General features: G+C 40.8%; 1 protein-coding gene across 4 annotated transcripts in view; it reads left to right on the forward strand.

Moving 5' to 3' along the window:
- Positions 1 to 27,632, forward strand: part of atp2b2 (ATPase plasma membrane Ca2+ transporting 2) — a 572,540-nt gene that overhangs the window by 137,968 nt on the left and 406,940 nt on the right. For all 4 annotated transcript variants that reach the window (XM_067998633.1, XM_067998635.1, XM_067998632.1 and 1 more), the window contains exon 2: positions 15,768 to 15,839. The gene's annotated coding sequence lies outside the window, so the exon portion shown is untranslated. The remainder of the gene's footprint in view (positions 1 to 15,767; positions 15,840 to 27,632) is intronic.

Here is a 27,632-nt window from a genome sequence, read left to right on the forward strand (position 1 = left end):
TGGAGGCTGACTGCTCATACGAAATTTGAGGCCGTTGAGCTCTATTAAAATTATTCATGTTTTTCTTTTACTTGGGATTGGAAGAACCTCCAAACCATCAGAAGGAAATGTGCTTTTGGGCTCAAATTTAAGCTAGCATGTCATTAACCTATTTACAAGTGCAATAATCCATTAAAATCTCATCAGAACAAGTGTTCTGACTGGTTGTGGCTGTAGCTCCATTAAATCAGGAGAAGAGCTTGAATCTGAAGAAGCTGAATCCTGGCAGTAAGAGCCTCTTTCCCGTGCGCTGAGTTTGTAATCATGAATTTAGTTGTAATTGTGTTTACTTGGGAGTGTACCTTATAAAAAGCCTGTGAGTACTTGGAAAGTCAATATGTATATTTTGTGACTCTAGCAGCCAGATTGTACTGATGACAGGGAAGATTAATTCTCCAATGATTTTTAGAACTGAGACAAATAATAATATGCAAATAAAATCATGTTTTGTAGCATTTGGTAGGATAATTATTTGTTTTGACTTCTCTCTTTACATTCCAGCTGACTCTAATATGCCTCTGTTGTTGAGCCAGTTGTCTTTGTTGGGACAGTAATATTATCAGACATAAATTTCTGAATAGCATCACATACATTTGACCTGGAGCATTAGTACTGAATATTCTGACACCTATCTGACTTACTGGCAAAATGACAGCCAATAGTCACACAACACTTTACACAGTTAACTCCTTGCTGGGACCTGTTCTTCTTTCAAAAACCTTTTGCCAGCTGAGAGTAAATCGCCTTTCTCATAGTCAAAAACAAAATACTGCGAATGCTGGAAATCAGAAATAATAACAGAAAATATTGGAAATACTCAGCAAGTCGGGCAGCATCTGTGGAGAAAGAAACAGAGTTAACGTTTCAGGTCGATGACCCTTCGTCAGAACCGGAAGAAGTTGAAGATTAAACCGCTTTAATAGTGTTTTTTCATACAAATGAGATTTATGGATGAAATTTTGGAGAAGTTCTTGTTAAAACAATCCTTCAGAAGCAATTCATAGTTAATTTGAGATTCATTTATACAATTGATTGTGATTCTGATAAATGTTAACATAAGGGAATCTTCCCATCAGGACCATCAAAAAAAATCAGTTACAAAAAAAATTATAAATGTAGACATTTCTCTGTCTATTTCATTTTGTTACTTGAATAATTTTTAGTTTTGAATATTTTAGTAGGAACAGTGAGCACTGATGATGCCATGGGGTTACTCATTTGTAAGGATTTGTGTCCATCAGTATGAAAGAGCTGAATTAACGAGCATGGTTGATGCTGAATTAGCTTTAAATTTATGACTATCTGTACTGATATTTCAGCTCCCTTGCACAGCCTCAGTCACTCCTTCATGCAGTACCTCTGGTAGTGACATCAGCATTTGCTGTTGTAACAAAAATATTTAAATAAGACTAAAACAGACAAAAAGATGATAATCTTGATCATAATTTTTTGTTTGATTTTTAAAAGAGGCCCTAATGGCGTGACTCTAAGGGTTTTCCGTTATTGGTACCATAGTTGTTTGCCATGGTTCACACATACTGTAATGAGCAGGATTAATTGGTGCTTAAATGATAAGCATGGTATGTTAGTGTCAATTTAGCATGTGTCGCAGCTTCGAGGTTAGCAGTGATATTATTCACCGCTGGTACAATTATATATTTTACCTTTGGTTCCAACCAGCATGTTAATTTACAACAGTAAAAAAACAGGAATCGTGATCATGAAATGTCTTGAAAAGTTGAAAAACAATCTTCTTACTCGGCTGTATAAATAAAATTATGCATACAGCTCAATCCATAGCAAACATGAGTGCCATTTTATATGCAAGGGTAGATGACTCAGCATTAGGCACACATGAACATTAAGAAACGGCTGAGTGCACTGAATACAGCAAAGGCTATGGGCCCCGACAACATCCCGGCTGTAGTGCTGAAGACTTGTGCTCCAGAACTAGACCGCCTCTAGCCAAACTGTTCCAGTACAGCGACAACACTGGCATCTACCCGACAATGTGGAAAATTGCCCACGTATGTCCTGTCCACAAAAAGCAGGACAAATCCAATCCGGCCAATTACCGCCCCATCAGTCTACTCTCAATCATCAGCAAAGTGATGGAAGGTGTCGTCGACAGTGCTATCAAGTGGCACTTACTCACCAATAACCTGCTTACCGATGCTCAGTTTGGGTTCCGCCAGGATCACTCGGCGCCAGACCTCATTACAGCCTTGGTCTAAACATGGACAAAAGAGCTGAATTCCAGAGGTGAGATGAGAGTGACTGCCCTTGACATCAAGGCAGCATTTGACCGAATGTGGCACCAAGGAGCCCTAGTAAAATTGAAGTCAATGGGACTCAGAGGGAAAACTCTCCAGTGGCTGGAGTCATACCTGGCACAAAGGAAGATGGTAGTGGTTGTTGGAGGCCAATCATCTCAGTCCCAGGACATTGCTGCAGGAGTTCCTCAGGCCAGTGTCCTTGGCCCAACCATCTTCAGCTGCTTCATCAATGGCCACCTCTCCATTAACGAGCATGGTTGATGCTGAATTAGCTTTAAATTTATGACTATCTGTACTGATATTTCAGCTCCCTTGCACAGCCTCAGTCACTCCTTCAAGCAGTACCTCTGGTAGTGACATCGGCATTTGCTGTTGTAACAAAAATATTTAAATAAGACTAAAACAGACAAAAAGATGATAATGTTGATCATAATTTTTTGTTTGATTTTTAAAAGAGGCCCTAATGGCGTGACTCTAAGGGTTTTCCGTTATTGGTACCATAGTTGTTTGCCATGGTTCACACATACTGTAATGAGCAGGATTAATTGAGAGTAGACTGATGGGGCGGTAATTGGCCGGATTGGATTTGTCCTGCTTTTTGTGGACAGGACATACCTGGGCAAGGTCAGAAATGGGGATGTTCGCTGATGATTGCACAGTTTTCAGTTCCATTCGCAACCCCTCAGATAATGAAGCAGTCCGAGCCCGCATGCAGCAAGACCTGGACAACATCCAGGCTTGGGCTGATAAGCGGTAAGTAACATTCGCGCCAGACAAGTACCAGGCAATGACCATCTCCAACAAGAGAGAGTCTAACCACGTCCCCTTGACATTCAACGGCATTACCATCATCGAATCCCCCACCATCAACATCCTGGGGGTCACCATTGACCAGAAACTTAACTGGATCAGCCATATAAATACTGTGGCTACAAGAGCAGGTCAGTGGCTGGGTATACTGCGGCGAGTGACTCACCTCCTGACTCCCCAAAGCCTTTCCACCATCTACAAGGCGCAAGTCAGGAGTGTGATGAAATACTCTCCACTTGCCTGGATAAGTGTGGCTCCAACAACACTCAAGAAGCTCGACACCATCCAGGACAAAGCAGCCCACTTGATTGGCACCCCATCCACCACCCTGAACATTCACTCCCTTCACCACCGGCGCACCGTGGCTGCAGTGTGTACCATCCACAGGATGCACTGCAGCAACTCGCCAAGGCTTCTTTGACAGCACCTCCCAAACCCGCGACCTTTACTACCTAGAAGGACAAGGCAGCAGGTACATGGGAACAACACCACCTGCACATTCCCCTCCAAGTCACACACCATCCCAACTTGAAACTATATCGCCGTTCCTTCATTGTCGCTGGGTCAAAATCCTGGAACTCCCTTCCCAACAGCACTGTGGGAGAACCTTCACCACATGGACTGCAGCGGTTCAAGAAGGCAGCTCACTACCACCTTCTCAAGGGCAATTAGGGATGGGCAGTAAATGCTGGCCTTGCCAGCGACGCCCACATCCCATGAATGAATTAAAAAAAAGAAATTGCTTGGGCATCCAATTTGTGCCATTGAAACTTCATTACACTATTTAAATTAAGTTCCCACCAATTTCAGGTGGGAATTTTCTCCATCCGTCAAATCCCCCACTGGAAATGCAAGTTGGGTGGAAATCTAGCACAGATCTTTGTCCTATTTTCCAATCAGTAATGCCCATTTTGCACTCAATAATCAGGGTTTAACCAGCAAAAGATATCGGTTAATGCATTATTCTGCTTCGAAAGTGAAGTTATGGCCTTTTAAGGACACAAAGTCTAATTGTTGTTAAGTAAACAGAGGCTCAGATCGTTCAGCATTTAACAGTTAGGAAATTTTGCTAATTAGATCTGCTCATCAGCTTCAGGCTGCAGATTAAAAGAAACAAGCATTTTAAGATTGTTCTGCTTAGTAACAAAGTACGACATCTGGAATTTGGTATCAGCACGAGCCAGATATACTATTTTTAAGATATTAAGATAACAGATGAAGAAGGTTATGTAGTATTTTCCAAAAGAGAATCTTTCAGTTTGCATTTACTCAGTGAATTTTCAATTGGCGTGGACTCGATGGGCCGAATGGCCTCCTTCTATGCTGTAACCTTTCTATGATTCAATGATGATTTTTCTCAGTAAATTCTGACAAATTTCAACATTAAATGAACTGGATGATCTGATCCAGTAGGACTACCTATGGCTCCAATAGCTTTGTGCATTATTTTCATGATGTTGGGCTCCATGAGAGCAGTATAATGCCACTCTAACTTTGCTGCCAGTAGATTGGAACAGGCACAGCTAACGCACCTTCACAGGTGCAGGCCGCCTGCCACAAGTGTGCAGATGACTCCGTCCTGAGGGTTTGGGGCAGGGTGTGTGTCTTGGTATACTGGCAGCCAGGAATTCCCGCACTCTGTCACATTTCTACCAGTGGAGCAGGACAAAAACCTTTGCACATAATTTTGGAGAATGCAATGCAGCAGTGGTCAGTGAGTCTGCTGTAATTTTCACCAGGATATTTTTGAAGATGTGAAATTAAAACAGAAAATGCTGGAAATACTCAGCAGGCCAGGCAGCATCTGTGGAGAGAGAAACAGAGTTAATGTTTCAGGTCGATGACCTTTCGTCAGAACTGGAAGAAGTAAAGATTTAACAGTTTTTAAGCAAGTACAGAGCCAGGGAAAGTGTGGTGGGGTGGGAAGGAAAGAACAAAAGGGAAGGTTTCTGATAGGGTGGAGGGCAGAAGTGATTAAATGATGAAAGGGATGATGGTGCAAGGCAAGGAGGGTGGTAATGGGACAAGTAAAAAAACAAAAGATGGGTCTAGAGGAGGGTCCAAAGGAATGTGGTTGTAGTAGGTGACAGTATAGTTAGAGGGATAGATACTGTTCTCTGCAGCCAAGAGTGAGAGTCCTGAAGGCTGTGTTGCCTACCCGGTGCCAGAGTTAAGGACATCTCCTCAGGGCTGGAGAGAAACTTGGAGGGGGAGGATCCAGTTGTTGTGGTCCACGTAGGTACCAACGACATAGGTAGGACTAAGAAAGAGGTTCTGCTGAGGGAGTTTGAGCAACTAGGGACTAAATTAAAAAGCAGAACCACAAAGGTGATAATCTCCGGATTATTACCTGAGCCATGAGCAAATTGGCACAGGGTAAATCAGATCAGAGAGATGAATGCGTGGCTGAAAGATTGGTGTGGGAGAAGTAGGTTTCAATTCATGGGGCACTGGCACCAGTACTGGGGAAAGAGAGAGCTGTTCCGTTGGGACGGGCTTCACCTGAACCATGCTGGGACCAGTGTTCTGGCAAACCGAATAACTAGGGCGATAGAGAAGGCTTTAAACTAAATAGAGGCGGGGGCGGGGGTGGGGGGAGGGCTCAGGTGGGGCAAAGTTTAGATTGATAAAGAGAAAAGACAAGGAAGTAGTACAGGAAAGTGATGGGGGTAATGATAAACAGCGTGTGTCAGGAAGGGACAGAGCGTACAAACATAAGAGTGCACTAGCAAATGGGGCTGGGGTAGGAAAGAATGGTAAAAAGACAAAATTAAAGGTTCTTTTTTCTGAATGCAGGCAGATGATGAATTGACGGCACAAATGGAAACAAATGGGTATGATCTCGTGGCCATTACAGAGACGTAGTTGCAAGGTGACCAAGGTTGGGAGCTAAATATTCAGGGTTATTTAACATTTCGGAAGGATAGGAAAAAAGGTAAAGGTGGCGGGGTAGCTCTGTTAATAAAGGATGAAATTGGTATAATAGTGAGAAATGATCTTGGCTCGGAAGGCCAAGACGTTGAATCAATTTGGGTGGAGGTAAGAAATAGCAAGGGAAAGAAATCACTGGTGGGAGTAATATATAGGCCCCCTATCTGTCGGGCAAAATATTAATCAGGAAATAAGGGGGGGCTTGTAAAAAAGGTAATGCAATAATCATGGGCGACTTTAACTTTCACATAGATTGGACAAATCAAATTGGCAAAAATAGCTCTGAGGAGGAGTTCATAGAGTGTATTAGGGACTGTTTCTTTGACCAATACATCGGGGAACCAACCAGGGAACAGGCCATTTTGGATCTGGTAATGGGTAACGAAACAGGATTAATTAATGATCTCAAAGTAAAGGATCCCTTGGGAAGCAGTGATCATAACATGATAGAATTTCACATCTAGTTTGAGAGCAAGGATCTTGGGTCTGAAACTACTGTATTAAACTTAAATAAGGGCAATTATAAAGGAATGAGGGTGGAATTGGCTAAAATGGACTGGGTAAACAGATTAGATGGTATGATGGTGGATAAGCAGTGGCAAACATTTAAAAAGATATTTTATGACTCACAACAAAAATATATCCCTGCTCGGAGGAAAGACTCCACAGAAAGGGTGAACCAACCATGGCTAATTAAGGAAGTCAAGGATGGTATCAGGTTAAAAGAAAAAGCATACAACATGGCAAAGATTACTGGTAAGCCCGAAGATTGGGAAAACTTTAAAAACCAGCAAAGGATGACTAAAAGAATAATAAAGAGGGAGAAAATAAATTATGAGAGTAAACTAGCAAGAAATATAAAAACTGACAGTAAAAGCTTCTACAAGTATATAGAAAGGAAGAGGGTAGCTAAAGTAAACATTGGTCCCTTAGAGGATGAGACTGGGGAAATAATAATGGAAAACAAGGAAATGGCAGAGGAATCGAACAGATATTTTGTATCTGTCTTCACAGTAGAAGACACTAATAATATACCAATAACTGTAGAAAATCAAGGGGCAAATGGGAGGAAGGAACTAAAAACAATCACTATCACTGGAGATAAAGTACTGGGTAAACTCATAGGTCTAAAGGCTGACAAGTCCCCTGGACCTGATGGCTTGCATCCGAGGGTCTTAAAGGAAGTGGCTACAGAGATAGTGCATGCATTGGTTGTAATCTTCCAGAATTCACTAGATTCGGGAAAGATCCCAGCGGATTGGAAAACTGCAAACGTAACACCCCTATTCAAGAAGGGAGTGAGACAGAAAGCAGGTAATTATAGACTATTTAGCCTAACATCTGTCATTGGGAAAATGCTAGAATCCATTATTAAGGAAGCAGTAGCAGGACATTTGGAGACTCATAATACAATCAAGGAGAGTCAACATGGTTTTATGAAGGGGAAATCGTGTCTGACAAATTTATTAGAGTTCTTTGAGGAAGTAACGGGCAGGGTGGATAAAGGGGAACCAATGGATGCAGTATATTTGGATTTCCAAAAGGCATTTGATAAGGTGCCACATAAAAGATTACTGCACAAGATAAGAGCTCATGGTGTTGGGGGTAATATACTGGCATGGATAGAGGATTGGCTAAGTAACAGAAAACAAAGAGTCGGGATAAAAGGGTCATTTTCAAAATGGCAATCTGTAACTAGTGGGGTGCCACAGGGATCAGTGCTGCGGCCTCAACTATTTACAATATATATCAATGACTTGGATGAAGGAACAGAGTGTCTTGTGGCCAAATTTGCTGATGATACAAAGATAGGTGGAAAAGCAAGTTGCGATGAGGACACAAAGTGTCTGCAAAGGGATATTGACAGGTTAAGCGAATGGGCAAAAATTTGGCAGATGGAATATAATGTGCGAAAATGTGAAGTCATCCACTTTGGGAGGAAAAATAAAAAAGCAAAATATTATTTGAATGGAGAAATACTACAAAATGCTGTGGTACAGAGGGATCTGGGTGTCCTCGTACATGAAACACAAAAAGTCAACATACAGGTGCAGTAGGTAATCCGGAAGGCAAATGGAATATTGGCCTTTATTTCTAGGGGGATGGAGTATAAAAGCAGGGAAGTTATGCTACAACTGTACAGGGTGCTGGTGAGACCACACCTGGAGTACTGCGTACAGTTCTGATGCCCTTATTTAAGGAAGGACATACTTGCATTGGAGGCAGTTCAGAGAAGGTTCACTAGGTTGATTCCGGATATGGAAGGGTTGTCTTATGAGGAAAGATTGAACAGGTTGGGTCTATACTCATTGGAGTTTAGAAGAATGAGAGGAGACCTTATTGAAACATACAAGATTCTGAGGGGACTCGATAGGGTCGATGCTGAGAGGATGTTACCCCTCATGGGGGAATCTAAATCTATGGGGCATAGTCTCAGAATAAGGGGTTGCCCGTTTAAGATGGAAATGAGGAGGAATTTCTTCTCCCAGAGAGTCGTGACTCTTTGGAATTCTTTCCCCCAAAAAGCTGTGGAGGCTGAGTCATTGAATACATTCAAGGCTGAGTTAGACAAATTTTTGGTCAGCAAGGGAATCACAGGATGTGGGGAAAAGGCGGGAAATTGTAATTGAGGTAAAAATCAGATCAGCCATGATCTCATTGAATGGCGGACCAGGCTCGAGGGGCCGAATGGCCTACTCCTGCTCCTATCTCTTATGGTCTTATGGAGCTGTAAATGGCAACAGCGGAACCATTACCAACACAGAAATTTGGAACTCTCTTCCGCAAACGGCAATTGATACTAGCTCAATTTCTAAATTTAACTCTGAGATAGTTAGCTTTTTGGCAACCAAAGGTATTAAGGAATATGGGCTAAAGGCAGGTGTATGGAGCTCGATCTCAGATCAGCCATGATCTTATCAAATGGCGGAGCAGGCACGAGGGGCTGAATGGCCTCCTCCTGTTCCTATGTTCCTACTTGCTGTCCTAAAAATGGAAGCAGTGGTTGTGATCTGAAGTTGATGAAATCAGTGTTGAGTCTGGAAGGTTGTAAAATGGTGGATACCTGATTAAACACAAGAAGGGAAACAGAAAGCAATAAAGGTGATCAAGGTCAAAGAGACAAATGAAAATCCCGAGAAGAGGAGAACTTCTTCAAGATGGGCATTCCTGGAAGAGAAGTGGTAGTGAATTAAACACTAAATCAAAAGCAAAAAGCATTGAAGCTGTGATCTTGATTCTGCAGTATCTTTATTCATAATAAGCAAAAAATATGGACCTGTCGAATTCACCTTTTGCAAGCTAACCTGTCCCAATTAAGGATTCATAATGTTGGAGACATGAAAATATTGACTGAGATCATATGGAATTAGTCTTGGCAGGTGTAGATGTATCAAAAACCTTCATATAAGTATCTGTGATCCGTCCAACACCAATATAGGAACAGGAGGAGGCCATTTAGCTCCTCGAACCTGTACTGCCATTCAATGAGATCATGGCTGATCTGTGACCTAACTCCATATATCCACCTTAGCCCCATATCCCTTAATACCTTTGGTTAACAAAAATCTATCAATCTCAGATTTAAAATTAACAACTTAGTGAGCATCAACTGCAGTTTGCGGAAGAGAGTTCCAAACTTCTACCACCCTTTGGTGGAGCAGTGTTTCCTAACTTCACTCCTGAAAGTCCTAGCTCTAATTTTTAGGCTATATCCCCTAGTCCTAGACTCCCCAACCAGCAGAAATAGTTTCTCTTTATCTGCCCTATCAGTTCCCCTTAATATCTTGAATTCTAAATTACAGGGAATACAACCCTACTTTGTGTAATCTCTCCTTGTAATTTAACCCTCGGAGTCCAGGTATCATTCTAGTAAATCTACACTGCACTCCCCCAAAGTTAAAATATCCTTCCTAAGGTACGGTGCCAAGAACTGAATACAGTACTTCAGGTGTGGTCTAACCAGGACTTTAAATAGCTGGAGCACAACTTCTACTCCCTTGTATTCTAGTCCTCTAGATATAAAGGCCAGCATTCCATTAGTCTTTTTGATTATTTTCTGTACCTGTCCATGACATTTTAATGATCTATGTACATGGACCCCTAAGTCTCTTTGGACCTCCACTGTTTCGAGCTTTTCACCATTTGGAAAGTACATTGATCTATCCTTTTTAGGTCCCAAGTGGATGACCTCACACTTGCCTACACTGAAATCCATTTGCCACAGTTTTGCCCATTCACTTCATCTATTAATATCGCTCTGTAATTTTATGCTTCCATCTACACTGCTTACAATGTTGCCTATCTTTGCATCATCGGCAAACTTGGATACGTGGTTCTCTATCCCGTCATCTAAGTCGTTAATAAATACAGTGAATAGTTGAGCCCCAACACAGATCCCTGTGCGACACCACTAGATTTAGCACTAGAGTTGATAATGAAGAGATTATCTTCAGCCCAGATTGCTAAATTATCTGAGAGATTATTTGATTGGGACATTTCCTGAAGTATGATTTCAATTATGATCATCTCAGTTAGTTAGATGGAATATGCATCCAATTGCTCAAAAGTCAGCTTAGTGTAAATTTAGATTATGAGAGGAAGATCAGAGTTTGTGCAGTGGATAACCAAGTTGGTGCACTTTTAAGGTGGAGATAAAGGCAATATATCAGAAGTCTGCTTTGAAATGTAGAAGAGGGTTGAGGAAGGTCAGTTCACATTTCTGCAGTCTCTTCAACCTAATTTGAAGTTGTTGAGGTTTAAAGTTGCTGCATCATGTAAGGATGAAGGAATGGGAGATAGAGTTCATGAACGGATTTTGGCAAGCATGTTCATATCTATAGCATTAACTTTTTGTAAGCACAACCCTTTCCTTATGTGGATTTGAGAAAAGATTGACGGCAGCTGTTCATTTGATTTTATGAGAACTTATATTTAAAGCTATCTCATGTCTTCTTTTGGCTATGGAAATAAGAAGCGTGTGGGAAAGCAATGCTCAGAAAGAGGAATTACGATTTTCCCAAGTTGATTTTATGCCTGTTTAGTTTCCTAAAATATCAGTTTGTCGGGTGGGAAGAGTATCTTATCAAAGATTAAGTAATAGAAAAGGATATAATCCACATAGAAAAATGTTGTCCTTGTATGCCTTATCTCCATACTAAAATTGCTGTAAATATAGATCAACCATTAAAGCCGACGTCAAACTAAAAAGCTGAAAAGCTTTAAAAAGGCTAACACAGCCCCAAAGAGCAGCTAACTCAAAAATGCTCTGAATACAACCTTATGACAGGTACAAATAATAATTACACTGAAGGCTTCTAATTTAATTGCATACCCAGTTTTCCTTCATTTGTACGGGAGGAAACAAAACATTGTGAAAGCCTGAAGGGTGGATATTAATGTAGAAAGCACAAGGTTTGTTTTCTAGAGAGGAAAAGGGTATTCCCACAACCCAGAAAATTTTACTTTTCGTTCCTTTTATTTTCCAGAATTTTAGAATTACAGTGAACATAGTCATGTATTTTCTTTCATCTAAAAGGGAAGAAACATTTGCTCAATTTTATTGAAAACTATGTTCTATTTATCTCTTTATTTTATATTTATTTTTTATTTTGCTGGTCCTTAGTCTACCAAATGTCTAAGAAAACAGTCCGTTGCTATACTGTAACCTAAAGAGTTTGATTCTTTTTTGATCTCCCTGTTGATCCCTATTGGTGATAGTTATAATGCAAAGCTTATTTATGAATCCTCATGTAAAGTAGTTAATTTGCAATGGGTTATGAAAATACACTTTATATTTCGTAATGGGCATTCTGTACTTTAGTGCATACACTATAGCCATAATGTTTCTAAAGTTGAATCCATTTAACGTGAACAGTTTTATCATAAGGAAAATATTCTTTTAATAAACTGTTCTTGTATAGCAAATGCCCTACAATATAAAGATAATTAATTCATGCCAGATTAAATCTTCTAATTAAATAAATGTTTTCATCAGCAGGAGCCCCATAATTTTTTATGCGCTGTTACCTCATACAAGAGAAATTGTAAACTGTTTTACACTGGTAGATGATATTCTCACAGATGATTTTGTTTTATTGTAGTAACTGTGTCATATTCTGTATCCAATTCTGGGCACCATACTTTAGGAAGAATGTCCAGGCCGTAGAGAGGGTGCAGAGGAGATTTACGAGAATCGTACCAGGAATGTGGGACTTTGGTTACATGGAGAGACTGGAGAAGCTGGGGTTGATCTCCTTTAGAGCAGAGAAGGTTAAGAAGAGATTTGATAGAGGTGTTCAAAATCATGAAGGGTTTTGATGGAGTAAATAAGGAGAAACTGTTTCCAGTGGTAACCAGAAGACACAGATTTAAGGTAATTGGCAAAAGAACCAGAGGCGAGATGAGAAATTTTTTACTCAGTTACGAGTTATTATGATCTGGAATGCACTGCCTGAAAGGGTGGTCGAAGCAGATTCAATAATAACTTTCAAAAGGGAATATGATAACTAGAAGGGGAAAAATTTGCAGGGCTATGGGGAAAGGGCAGGGTAGTGGGACTAATTGGATAGCTCTTCCAAAGAGCCGGCACAGGCACGATGGGCCAAATGGTCTCCTGTGCTGTTTCATTCTATGATGCTATGGGTTCAATTTTAAAACCGAGCCGGGAAGGAGGTGGGGGTAAAATTGAGGTTGGGAAACCCATTAGTACGGGTTTCCCAACCTCATGCCAGACAGGCTGGTCTCAGTCGAACGGGAGACCAGCCAAGGAGATGCCGTGTTCAGGTAAGTCTGCAGGTAAGTCTTTGTTTGTATGGATTGGGGTGGGCATGGGCAGGCATGATTTGGCATGGGGTCGTGAGTCATGGGGGATGGGATCGGGGGGGGGGGGTGGGTCAGTCATGGTGGGGGGCGGTGTTGGGATCGGGGGTCATCGCAGGGGTCTGCAATCGTTGAGGGGGAGGATCGGGGATTATGGGTGGGAGGATCGGAGTGGGGCGGAGAATCGCGGTGTGGGGGGGAGGATCGGAGTTGGAGATGAGAGGATCGGAGTTGTGGGGGGTGCAGGTAGGCTAGTTGGGCCTGGGAGAAGCACTCCTGCTCATCTGTGCCCACAAACTGTGCCTTTTTAGGCACCTATCTGTTAGTTTCGGGCCTTCTCGCCTCCTTTCACGAGGCATAAAATAGAAAGCCCGGGAATAACGGCTCCCCGGGGTTGAAATTGGGAAGTCCAGAAAAATGGAGGCCCAAAGCCTCCTTGAAAGGTTTTAAGGCCCGACCTGCCTTCTGAGAGCGGGCTGGTCGCGCGTCCCTCTTCCGCCCCGGTGAAAACTGGAAATGGGCGGGTTGGGGGCGGGTCTGAAATGGTGGCAATTTTCAATGTTAAAATTGAGCCCTATGCGTCAGCGATCAAACCATAATTTATGAACTGATACCCTTAAACTCATCTCAGTAATAGTAGCCTTATTTGTTCAGTCACCTGCTTTGTACTCTGTAGTCTCTGATATTATCCGATATCCTTTTCTTTGGTTTGCTTTAAATCATTGCCTTTTTTTGTTTTCATGTTTTTTGAATTGCCTCCTTCTGGGGCAAACCCACTCCTAGACCTGTTTCCTTGTGGAATAAATGACTCTGTTTCATGTTCCCCTGCATTCTGATTGTGTCTATGAAGTAGGTTATCAAAAATAAACCATGTGACCTGGCTTTGAAATTTTTGTTTGGCCAGTTTATGAAGAGTAGAATGAATTATCAATACTGATAATATTGTGGGTTGTGCAGATTAGTTTTTATTCAAGCTTGCATTTCTAGAAATGCATAGTGTACTGTTAAGAGATCATAAAATAATTAAAAACAATTATGAAATTTTCACTGACCTATTACATGCATTGTAATTTTTTTAAATATTCGTTCTCGGGATGTGGGCGTCGCTGGTGAGGCCGGCATTTATTGCCCATCCCTAATTGCCCTTGAGAAGGTGGTGGTGAGCCGCCGCCTTGAACCGCTGCAGTCCATGTGGTGAAGGTTCTCCCACAGTGCTGTTTGGAAGGGAGTTCCAGGATTTTGACCCAGCGACGATGAAGGAACGGCGGTATATTTCCAAGTCGGGATGGTGTGTGACTTGGAGGGGAACATGCAGGTGGTGTTGTTCCCATGTACCTGCTGTTCTTGTCCTTCTAGGTGGTAGAGGTCGCGGGTTTGGGAGGTGCTGTCGAAGAAGCCTTGGCAAGTTGCTGCAGTGCATCCTGTGGATGGTACACACTGCAGCAGACTGGATAATATAGTACAGTTGCCCCAGACTGGATAGTATTAAGTTGGAATATGTGTTGAACCTGATTTGTGACCCAAATTACATTATTTTTGGTTTATTTGTGAAACCTCGGCTTGGAACAGTTCAGGATCAGTTATGTCTATGACCTTTCTCAAAAACAGAAAGTACTCGAGGGAGGTGTAGTATCAGTCTGAGAGTACAGCAGGGGGTCAGTGACTGCATAAATAAATCTGGATAAAGAAAGTGATTGTAAGTTTTTAAAATTTGCATCGCAGCTCTACAGCAGGGACAGTAGTGAAAACAGAGAATGCCGTGTACTTGTGTGTTACTATTTTTAAGGGCCTGTTAGTTTTTAGTTTCCCACCATCAGAGCTTGTGGTTTTTTTTCGCTTTTAATCTCAGGCCATCTCGCCGTTGTTATTTCTTTGGTCCTCGATGATTTAATGGTATTCAACAGTATGGCCATGAGATTAGGTGGTGGTGTAGTAGTGGGCGAATACTTAACGTGTCTGCTTGAAATTCTTTTTTCCGCTATTTTAGTGGTGCAATTAATCCATTTGTTTTAAACTGATTAATGCTCTGCCTAAAAAGCAGAGAGAGTAATTTCAGACAAACATGTTAAGCATTTGTCCACTACTATCTTTAAAGCTGCTCACCACTTGGTGCTGTTCCAGATTCTTGCATATTATGGACTTCCCCATGTGAAAAGAATGCTAAACTGTTCAAATGATGCGTGTGTGTGTGTGTGTGTGTGTGTTATGTGCAAAATGTAATAAAAGCAAGTGCAATTGTAGATAACTGTCTTTACAGCAGGAAGATTAAAGGAACAATTTGGTGGGTGACCTGTTGACTTGGTGGTAATGGGTACCAAAAGGTCAAAGTAGGGTCATCAGAGCAGGGTGGCAGAATTACAAACTTTCTGCTTCTTCCTTACTATCAGCAATGGTTGCAAAAACTGACAAACACGGACAGACAGCCACCATGCAAACATTTACACAGTCTAATCTGACCATTCTCATAAGTGGCAGAAGAGGAAAATTGACAGAACTACACAGGGAGGCAGATTTACGATATCAGGTAATCTACTAGCACTGGAGCAAAATCTAAGCCATTGTTTTGGCGAGTTTTACTTGGACTCGAACGTATGCAGTATCGTCAAAAACCCTGATGAGGCACAGAACTAACAAAAGTTGTACTTTGAAAGCAATTCTGAACCAATTTCATGCATTTTTCAAGTTAAAGTTTGTCTAAATAAGCAGCTCGGCTATTTGCTATCAAAACTGCTGAATCTTAAGCAACAACAGGCACCATTAATTCTACAGCTGTTAACATTTTACTACTATCAGAGGTAAATGAGTTAACAAGTAAAATGGATGTTGTCAATGTTACTTTTACTGCTGGTGCGTATGTCAAAGCTTTCAATTTATTATTTCTTCTCATTTTAGGGACTTCGCTAACAGAGGGGTTTTGCTCACATTCCACCTCAAGATTCCAATCTCAAGCCTTGTACTTCAATGGTAATTTTTTCCACTCATGTTTTAATATCTCTGTCTTGATTAATTACATATATCTTTGTAGACTAATAGGTTTCAGTTTCTGCCCAAATAAGGCCAAGTACTGTTTCAGTAATTTAATGGGCATGGTAATATCTGCCCATGAAGTTTGTATAAAACTGTTCTGGAAACATGCCCAGCAGCCTTTTTCCATGATGATTTTAGACAGCCACAGCTGTATTTCTTGTACTTTCAGTATAAGTATCAACAAATGCTGTTGCATGTAAAACAAAGCAAGTGCAGATTTAGCTCAAGCACATAAATAGCTGTGGAACAACAGGACTGGTTTACTTCTTGTAAGATTGTTATCAATTTTGTTGCTACTGCTTTGATCTTAAAGTCCAAATTTATCCCAGGCCATATTAAGGTCAGTTAGTGCTTTAACTCTTCAAATATTAAGCTGCTTATTGATTTATTTTCTAATTTACACAATTTGGCATGTACTGATTGTTCTGTGGTTATTAAATTTGGTGGGCTTGAAGTAGCAGATTGAAATTAGTAATTACAATTTATTTACTTTAACCACTAAAAGGTATGTTGCTCAGCTGACCTTTTCCCTAATACAGCGTTTGTTATGTGAAAGCATGCTTATTGACCCGGAGGCTAGCATGGGTTTGCATACTCTTTCCTACATATAGTATGTGAGCATAAAAAAAATATTTGGGCTAGAATATTTTACAAGACAGTTATACCATGAGGGAATGAGATGTTGTCAGAAATGTTAAGAGCGGTTTATCAACATCTTCGAAATGCAAAACATGTTGCATCCTTGAACCAGCTTCCAGCATATTATTTTACATATTACTCTACCTAATATACTACCAGATCTTCTGTGGTGTTGCTCATGGTGAGTCAGACGATGTGCTCTTTCATTAGACCCTGTAATGTAGAATGTATTTACAGTATGCCAGGGTGGCCATTACTCAGAAGATTCTCCCCCTCCCCTGAACAGATCAAGGACAACAGCTATTTGCTAATACCCCTTTTAAGACGGACCAAGTTCAACCACTGTTTGCCAGCTACCCCGCTTGGGAAAGACTGGAGTGACTGTTGCTCATCGCCTCCCCCTCTCTTTGGGTGATATAGAAAAGCATTGTTTGTGCATATGATGTTACGTAAACCTTTACTGAAATAGTACCAACTACACCGGGCACTTAAGAAAGCCCACAACAGCAACTCCATCCTCTTCTCAGATCATTAGTAAAAACACTATCAGTTTTTTTTCTCAAATTAATCTTGTAAATGGTACCTAAATGTAAAAACCTGTATCAGCTTGCCATCTGTCAGGAATGATTCCTAATAAAATGATTTTTTTTCAGGACTTGTAGCTCAATGAACTCCACATACCATCATGCCCTGCATGTGCATGCCCAGCAATGCCCCACATGGCAGACTGGTCAAAAAAGTAAAAGCCCATGGGATCCAAGGGAAAGTGGCTAGTTGGATCCAAAATTGGCTCAGTCGTAGGAAGCAAAGGGTAATGGTTAACGGGTATTTTTGCGACTGGAAGGCTGTTTCCAGTGGGATCCCGCAAGGCTCAGTTCTAGGTCCCTTGCTTTTTGTGGTATATATTAATGATTTGGACTTGAATGTGGGGGGCTTGATCAAGAAGTTTGCAGATGATACAAAAATTGGCCGTGTGGTGTCAGTGAGGAGGAAAGCTGCAGACTGCAGGAAGATATCAATGGACTGGTCAGGTGGGCAGAAAAGTGGCAAATGGGATTCAATCCAGAGAAGTGTGAGGTAATGCAATTGGGGAGGGCAAACAAGGCAAGGGAGCACACGATAAATGGGAGGATACTGAGAGATGTAGAGGAACAAAGGGACCTTGGAGTGAATATCTACAGGTCCCTGAAGGTAGCAGGACAGGTAGATAAGGTGGTTAAAAAGGCATACGGGATACATTCCTTTATTAGCCGAGGCATAGAATATAAGAGGAGGGAGGTTATGCTGGAAGTGTATAAAACACAGGCTGGGCTCTAGCTTGAGTACTGCATACAGTTCTGGTCACCACATTACAGGAAAGATGTGATTGCACTAGAGATGGTGCAGAGGAGATTTACGAGGATGTTGCCACGGTTGGAGAATTTTAGCTATGAGAAAAGATTGGATAGGCTGGGGTTGTTTTCTTTGGAACAAAGGAGGCTGAGGGGAGATTTAACTGAGGTATATAAAATTATGACTGGACTCGAAAGAGTGGATAGGGAGGACCCTATTTCCCTTCGCAGAGGGATCAGTGAACAGGTGGCATAGATTTAAAGTAATTGGTAGACAGATTAGAGGGGAGCTGAGGAGAAGTTTTTTTCACCCAGAGGGTGGCGGGGGTCTGGAACTCACTGCCTGAAAGGGCGGTAGAGGCAGAAACCCTCAACTCATTTAAAAAGTACCTGGATGTACACTTGAAGTGCTGTAACCTACAGGGCTATGGACCAAGTGTTGGAAAGTGGGATTAAGCTGGATAGCTCTTTTTCGGTCGGCACGGACAAGATGGGACGAATGGCCTCCTGTGCCGTAACTTTCTATGATTCTATAGGCGCAATAGAAGAAAGTGTTGATATCAAACTGGAACGGAATGAAGGACATCACGGTGGAGGGGGTTTGAAACTAGAGATTTTTTTACATTTCATTAAGTTAAAAGTTACTGAACAACAATATTAGTGAACAAAATATATTTGTCAGGAATAGAAACAATCTGATCAAAAGTTTTTATCTATCTTGTTTTTAAATAAAAGGAATGGTGCAAAAGCCAAACGGCGGTCTCTTCAGGAGGGGCAGATCTCTGTGGGTAATAATTGTTCAAAGCATTTTTAAGACTGTGGACACACACATATGGATAAATCTAATTTTTTTCAGAACAATTTAATTTTATTTGTTTATTGGAGCATAGATTGAAACTTCAGGGATATTTAATGGGCATCAAGACAGCTACTGAAAGGAGTTCGAAAAATTTACTTGAGCAGTTTGGTTGTTTTTGTGTTCATTGCCAGATGTTACATTGGCTGCATTTTAGTGAATGGAAAATTCTTACAAATGATAAAGTGAAAGATTTTTTTAAATTAGTGGGATATTTGAGCCGATCAAGATTTTTTTTGTGCTATGGAAACTTTTGAGGTAGGTGCCCTATGGTTCCAGGTTAGATGCAACACTTTTAATTATATAAATAGATACAAGTGTAGGTCATGTTTTATTATGTTTTTGGACTGGTTCTAGATGACCTGGTGAATGGCAATAGATGGCAGACCATGATAACGATAGCACGTAATTTGAACTGAAATGCTATTATCTTTTGTGATTTGAATGGCGGTGATGCTGGGTTTTTATTTCACTACATGTTATAAGGGAAATCCCGTCAGTCGTTTTGCTTGTAACACCCAAGTGGACTTTTATATATTCGGAATCAGTGAAATTCCTCTTTTTAAAAAAAAACGTTCGCTTTCTTGCCAGCAGAATTACACATTTAAAACTTGCAAATAATTAGTGTTATTAGCATTTCCCCAATTTTTATGTTAGGAGGAATTTCACCACATTCTTGTTGAACAATAACTGAAATTTGAACTCCATTTTAAATTAATTTCATTGCTGAGTGGCTTCTATCTCAAAGGTACTCTAAGCGGAAATGAAAAACAAAATGCATCCCCTAACAGCGCAGTGGGTAAATACAATGCTCCATGTGGCATCTAGACTGGGAAGATGCTGGGTTCAATTCATGATCTCTGATTGATTCACTGATTTCAGCTCAGCCAGTGGTGCGTGTAGCACAATTGGTTGCAGTGTCCCAAGCAAGCAGACGTTGTTCCTGCTCTTGATCATTATCCAGCGACCCTTGTTAGAAGTGGATATGAAATGAGAACTGGATCAAACTTGACTGTGATGGGCCTGATGGATGAAAAGCCCATTGACTTGCATAAGAAGAATGGCCACTTGGGCAAAGTACGAGATGGCAGCTGCTATCCATGTTTTAATTGCTGCTTTCAAGGAGGAAGGGTATGGGGAGAAACTTTGTAGAGAAAATAGATTAACATTCACAGACAGATCTGTCTTAAACTCCAAGCACAACTCAAATTAGGAGTGAGTCATAGAACCAGTAAGAATTTTCAACTCAGTGACTCATCGCTGCTCTAAATAACCAGAATTAAGTGTTCAGATTTACCATTTACCACTAAATATAAATAAAACTTGTTCTTTCCTTCACTTCTGTACATGTTGCAAGTGCAGAAATATTGTTTGTTAGCCTGGCAATCATGTCAAAAGGGTGGAATTATGAAAAATTGTTCCACACTTAGAGTCCACTTGAACATTATAAATAGAAATGTGCTCTTCAATTTGTTTGCAGTGTGATTTTTGCCTGAACTCTGTACTTTGAGCACTTAGATTGTGGTAATTTTCACAATTTGGTTGTATACAATTCCTGAGTGCACCATTTAAATTAGCCAAATAATAATCATCATCCTGACCTGTTTAAATATTGTAGATTCCTTGATGTAAATTATCATGGTTGGAGCTCTGTGGTTAAATTATTTTTCAGATTTTTAAGAAAACAACACAGACAATGGTAACACTCTGTTACATTAGTTAAAAAGGAATTCTCATCAATAATTTCTGTATTTCGCTTTATACTGTTTGCAGCACCAACAATAGGCTTAGCACAACACCTCCGTCATATTTTAATTTTTCCATTCCTCGTTAGCTGTAGTACAAGATTTCCTCACTAAGCCATGGCGAGTGGAAGAGAATGGCCTGGCCAATTCCATTTAATTTATTATACTAAATGCATATGTAACACACTCGCCTCTGAATTAGAATGTTGTGGGCTCAAATCCCATCCAGGGACTTGAGCACATAATGATACTTCACTGTAGTACTGAGGGAGTGCTGCACTGTAGGAGGTGCCATCTTTGAGATGGGATGATAAACCAAGGCCCCGTCTGCCCTCTTAGGTGGATGTAAAAGATCCCATTTTTGAAGAAGAGGAGAGAGTTCTCCCGGTCTCCTGGTCACTTTTTATCCCTCAACCTGATTAAACTAAAACAGATTATCTGGTCATTTAATTCATTGCTGTTTGTAGGATCTTGCTGCGTGTAAATCGGCTGCCACATTTCCCTACATCACAAAAATGACTGCACTTCAAAAGTACTTCATTTGCTGTAGAGCACTTTGGGACATCCCAAGGTTGTGAAAGGCGCTATATAAATGCAAGATTTTTCTTTCTTTTCATGTGTGTCATGCTGGTGTCACCAATCATGGCACATCAAAGTCGGTTCACGGAAGCAATTTGCTCCTAACCATTGATTTTTACTTTTTATTTATTTTAACGCACATTACAAGAAATTGACTTAAGTCAGATAATCATTACGGGAGATAACTTTATGCTGAAAATTATATGAGCATACAGACATACTGTTATTCAGCTGTATCTGACTGATTTGAGGCCATGCAAAAAAAAAAATGGAATAAGCTCTAAGACGGCCAGATTGAGGTGAATGACAGCTCTAGGACTGCAACCTACTTCCTTCCATTTGGGAGGAAAGCACTATGTTTGTCTAGATTTTCAGTAAGTTTTTTTTGGGTATGCTTTGCTGGATGTTTGTAATTGTGTGTTAATTATCAGAAATCGCTCCCAGTGGTGAGGCAACGCTCACCGCAGCTCCTGCGAATTAAATTAACGAAAATACTTACTGCGGGCTGTGTGGCGTCGAATTGCTTGAATTTGAACTTCAAATAATTGTGCGCTATCAACCCAGCCTCTGAGCAGCGTGAGTTGCTGCAGCTGGAAAAGTGTGTGAGGAGAAGACCCGCCCACAAAATCTGTCAGGAAGAGAAGTCACCTCCACAGATTCAGGCTGCATTGCTCAATCAGGCAAGCAGACTTCATTCATTTAAAGTTAGTATTCTGGATGTCATTGTAAATTAAAAAAAATTCAGTACTTTTTTATAAAAAGTCAAAGAAATAATTGAATTAAATTAGAGACAGAAGGGAAAAGTAAAAAAATTAATTAAAAAAAAATTTAATGACCGAAAGCTATTAAAATAAGGAGTAGTATGAGACTCTACATTTTTAAAATTTAATTTTTAGTTTGGCAGCCATTAAGACTTACCGTGCTGTTAAAACTTAGTTTAGACCTGCATTTTTAAGCGTAACCGTTTGGTGACGTAATTGGTTACTTTCCAGCAGGGCAGATAAGCAAGTTGGCGCTTTTTCAATGATTTCTCTGATTGCAGCGTGCGATGGCCCTTTAATTCGAAACTGTCATATCGTTGGCAAACCACTAGGAGAAGTTCCGGATTTCTGTGTTTCACTGCGCATGTGTGAACGCAGGAACTTACTCCTTCAACTCGCCACTAAAAACAGAGAGCACTGCTGAGCTCCTCCGTTATTTCAGGACCAATTTATGCCCAGTATGTGAGATTGCCTTGGTGCTCTGCTGTTGCTTTGAATTTGAATGGAGCTGAGGATTCTGTTTAAGAACATGTGGTTGAGGATTAAATATTGTTTGTTTAAAAATGGTTTGAAGGCCATTTTAAAATTATTTCCAATCATTGTATAAATATTAATCTACTGTAACAGATGGGGATCAGTTTTTGAATGAAGAAAATTACTGAAGGTTGTACGAAGGACAGACAAACAGGGTGTTGGGCTTTCCTACAAAGGTTCAATGAAGTAAGATTTGCACACAAGAACTGGCATCATTTCTGTTCAATCAATGATGACCTTTGCTTTTACGTTAGAAATTGGATCTGGCAAATGTTCAAAACTGCCAGGGTTTGAAAATAAACCAACGATAAACTAGTTCTTGAATGAGAGTTTGCAGGGATATTGGGTGACCGGAGAAATACTTCAGTTGAAAACAGTAAACTAATCACTAAGGTTAATAGCTACAATCTGCAGGTTAAAACTTTTCAGTTGTTTTCAGGTGACAACAGCTCTGTTCGGTGATGTGAGAAACAGTTGGGATCCTTTTAATTGAATGCAGTTTGTACATTATTGTTTTTTTGAAAACAATGTTGCTAATAACAATGGTACTGCATATATTACACACTGACCTTAATTCTGGATCATCTTCATTTATTTCAGAACACCATACAATTAAACCAAATACCCTGGAAATGCTCTAGATGATCATTTCGTTATACTCCTGTTTGATCTTGTTTTAATGTGAAAAAACTGATTCATTGAACAGGATGACTCATTATTTATTGATGCTGTGATGATACTATTAGCATATCATTTTCTTTTATATCAATTAGTTTTCAGATTTACAGTGGAAGCTCTTTGTTTTTTTATGTTCTTTAGGAGAATAAATGCATATATTTTATGAAGTTGCTGTATAATTTTGTCACACAATACTTGCAGGAGATTACATTGTTATATTTAGGCTGGTGAATATAATTATGCACATCCTAGGAAATAAACACTGTTAGGGGATTGGGATAATTTGCCAATAATTCCCTGAGGTTTAGCTGGGTCAGGAGAACATCAAGCCGTCTGCCTATCTGTAGGGTTGAGTCATTGCCCTTTGTGGTGCACTGGGAGAGAATTGTTTATGTGTGTGTGTGTGTGTGGCATCTGAATCAGTTGGGCAGCCAGAAAGGGGGTCCAACCTGCCTGGTATCCTGGCATTATGTGGAGGATCTATATATTACCCCCTCTGATTGGTATATGTCCAAAAGATGTTTCACCCACTTGTTTGTTGTGAAGAGGATTGTGATGTGCCTACGTGTAGGAATGCAGCTTCTTGTAGTGCACAGTGATAGTTGCATTAGCCTGTGTTTTGTGGGAAGGGGGGAGTGAGGCTCCCTCTCCATTGGGCAATTTCATCGGAGACACTACTGGATTGCTACCCAGAATGAATGTTTGCAGGGCATGACCAGAACATGTGTAGTAGTACGCCCTTCTGGTCACAGTCTTTCCAGCAATAATTTCTCAGAAAGGGTGGAAGCTAGAATATCTATGGGGTGTGGTGTGCTCAATGTATTATTTTGCGTTGGCCCGCAATGCATTCTGCTGCATGTGGTAGTTGTGAGGGTCTGAGTGGAAGGTCTTTAATAGGAATCTCTCCGTTGTGGACAAAATATTTATTTTAACTAATATATCCCTATCAAGGAATCACTTTATGATCTATGAGTAATAAATATGTTCCTGAGAAAATGTTCTTTTCAAACCAGCAATTTCATTAGTTTGCATGGGCTGGATATTTTTATTAATGTCAAAACTGAAAAACTTGTGACTGGGTATCACAGTGGACACATGCTACTCCTGTACACATAGGGTCACGTTTAACTCTGTTGTTACATAAGAAATAGGAGCAGGAGTAGGCCAATCGGCCCCTTGAGCCTGCTCCGCCATTCAATAAGATCATGGCTGATCTGATCCTAACCTCAAATCTAAAGAACACAAGAAGTCGGAGCAGGACCCGGCCACTCAGCCCCTGGGCCCGCTCCGCCACCCACAGGGCCTTGACCGATCCGAACTCAGCTTCATGTCCAATTTCCTGCCCGCTCCCCGTAACCCCTAATTCCCTTTACTTCTAGGAAACTGTTTATTTCTGTTTTAAATTTATTTAATGATGTAGCTTCCACAGCTTCCTGGGGCAGCAAATTCCACAGACCTACTACCCTCTGAGTGAAGAAGTTTCTCCTCATCTCAGTTTTGAAAGAGCAGCCCCTTATTCTAAGATTATGCCCCCGAGTTCTAGTTTCACCCATCCTTGGGAACATCCTTACCACATCCACCCGATCAAGCCCCTTCACAATCTTATATGTTTCAATAAGATCGCCTCTCATTCTTCTGAACTCCAATGAGTAGAGTCCCAATCTATTCAACCTCTCCTCATATGTCCACCCCCTCATCCCTGGGATGAACCGAGTGAACCTTCTTTGTACTGCCTCGAGAGCAAGTATGTCTTTTCTTAAGTATGGACACCAAAACTGTATGCAGTATTCCAGGTGCGGTCTCACCAATACCTTATATAACTGCAGCAATACCTCCCTGTTTTTATATTCTATCCCCCTAGCAATAAAAGCCAACATTCTGTTGGCCTTCTTGATCACCTGCTGCACCTGCATACTAACTTTCTGATTTTCTTGCACTAGGACCCCCAGATCCCTTTGTACTGCAGTACTTTCCAGTTTCTCGCCATTAAGATAATAACTTGCTCTCTGATTTTTCCTGCCAAAGTGCATAACCTCACATTTTCCAATATTGTATTGCATCTGCCAAATCTCCGCCCACTCACCCAGCCTGTCTATATCCCCTTGTAGGTTTTTTATGTCCTCCTCACTCTCTACTTTCCCTCGCATCTTTGTATCATCTGCAAACTTTGATATGTTACACTCGGTCCCCTCCTCCAAATCGTTAATATAGATTGTAAAGAGTTGGGGACCCAGCACCGACCCCTGTGGAACACCACTGGCTACTGGTTGCCAGTCCGAGAATGAACCATTTATCCCAACTCTCTGCTTAGATAACCAATCCTCCACCCATGCCAGAATATTACCCCCAATCCATTGATTCTTTATCTTGAGCAATAATCTTTTATGTGGCACCTTGTCAAATGCCTTCTGGAAGTCTAAATACACTACGTCCACTGGTTCCCCTTAATCCACCCTGTACGTTATGTCCTCAAAGAACTCAAGCAAATTTGTCAGACATGACTTCCCCTTCGTAAAGCCATGCTGACTTTGTCGTATTAAATTATGTTTATCCAAATGTTCTGTTACTGTCTCCTTAATAATAGACTCCAAAATTTTACCCACCACAGATGTTAGGCTAACTGGTCTATAATTTCCAGCCTTCTGCCTACTACCCTTTTTAAATAACGGTGTTACATTAGCAGTTTTCCAATCTGCCGGGACCTTTGCTGAGTCCAGAGAATTTTGGAAAATTATTACCAAAGCATCCACAATCCCTACTGCCACTTCCCTCAAGACCCTAGGATGTAAGCCATCAGGTCCAGGGGATTTATCCACCTTGAATCCCATTATTTTACTGAGTACCAATTCCTTAGTGATTTTAATCGTATTTAGCTCCTCCCCCCCAGAGCCCCCTGTTTGTCCAGTGTTGGGATATTCTTAGTGTCCTCTACCGTAAAGACTGAAACAAAATATTTGTTCAGCATTTTTGCCATCTCCATGTTTCCCACCATTAATTTCCCGGTCTCATCCTCTAAGGGACCCACGTTTGCCTTAGCCACCCTTTTTCTTTTTATATAACTATAGAAACTCTTGCTATCTGTTTTTATATTTTTTGCTAATTTATTTTCATAATCTATCTTCCCTTTCTTAATCAATCCTTTAGTTACTTTTTGCTGTCTTTTGAAGACTTCTCAATCTTCTCTCCTCCCACTAAGTTTGGCTACCTTATATGTCCTTGTTTTTCGTCGGATATTATCCTTAATTTCTTTACTTAGCCACGGATGGCTGTCATTTCTTTTACACCCTTTTTTCCTCAGTGGAATATATATTTTTTGAAAGTTGTAAAATAACTCCTTAAATGAACACCACTGCTCATGTACGGTCTTACCCTTTAATCTATTTTCCCAGTCCACTTTAATCAATTCCGCTCTCATACCATCATAGTCTCCTTTATTCAAGCTCAGTACGCTTGTTTGAGAACCAACCTTCTCACCCTCTAATTGGATATGGAATGTAACCATGTTATGGTCACTCATTTCAAGGGGATCCTTAACTAGGACATTATTAATTAATCCTGGCTCATTACACAGGACCAGGTCCAAGGTTGCTTGCCCCCTTGTAGGATCAGTTACATACTGCTCAAGAAATCCATCCCTAATACACTCAATAAACTCTTCCTCAAGGCTGCCCTGCCCAATTTGATTTGTCCAGTTAATATGATAGTTAAAATCCCCCATAATTATAGCTGTTCCCTTATTACATGCCCCGACTATTTCCTGATTAATACTTCTTCCAGCAGAGTTGCAACTTTTAGGAGGCCTATATACTACGCCCACTAGTGTTTTTTTCCCCTTATTATTCCTTATCTCTACCCAAACTGTTTCATTATCCTGATCCTTTGTCCCAATATCATTTCTCTGTATTGCAGTGATTCCTTCCTTTATTAACATAGCCACCCCACCTCCCCTTCCTTCCTGCCTGTCCTTCCTGATTGTTAAATACCCTGGCATATTTAATTCCCAGTTGTTGTCACCCTGCAGCCATGTTTCTGTAATGGCCACAAGATCATACCCATACGTAGTTATTTGTGCCGTTAACTTGTCCATCTTGTTAGGAATGCTACGTGCATTCAGATAAAGAACTTTCAAATATGTTTTGTGACACTTAGTTCCTGCTTTTTCCTTTTTTAACACTTTACCTTTTACTCCATACCTTCTGTCCCTTCCTGACACTCTTTCCTCTGTCTCCCTGCTCAGGTTCCCAACCCCCTGCCACTTTAGTTTAAACCCTCCCCAACAGCACTAGCAAACACTCCCCCGAGGACAGCGGTCCAGGCCCTGCCCAGGTGCAGACCGTCCGGTTTGTACTGGTCCCACCTCCCCCAGAACCGGTTCCAATGCCCCAGGAATTTGAATCCCTCCTCCTTGCACCACTCCTCTAGCCACGTATTCATTTGAAATATCCTCCTATTTCTACTCTGATTAGCACGTGGCACTGGTCGCAATCCTGAGATTACTACCTTTTAGGTCCTATTTTTAAATTTACTTCCTTATATTCTGCTTTTAGGACCTCATCCCCTTTTTTACCTATATCGTTGGTGCCTATGTGCACCACGACAGCTGGCTG

The sequence above is a fragment of the Heptranchias perlo genome, chromosome 17, assembly GCF_035084215.1.
Source record: "Heptranchias perlo isolate sHepPer1 chromosome 17, sHepPer1.hap1, whole genome shotgun sequence".
NCBI lineage: Eukaryota > Metazoa > Chordata > Chondrichthyes > Hexanchiformes > Hexanchidae > Heptranchias > Heptranchias perlo.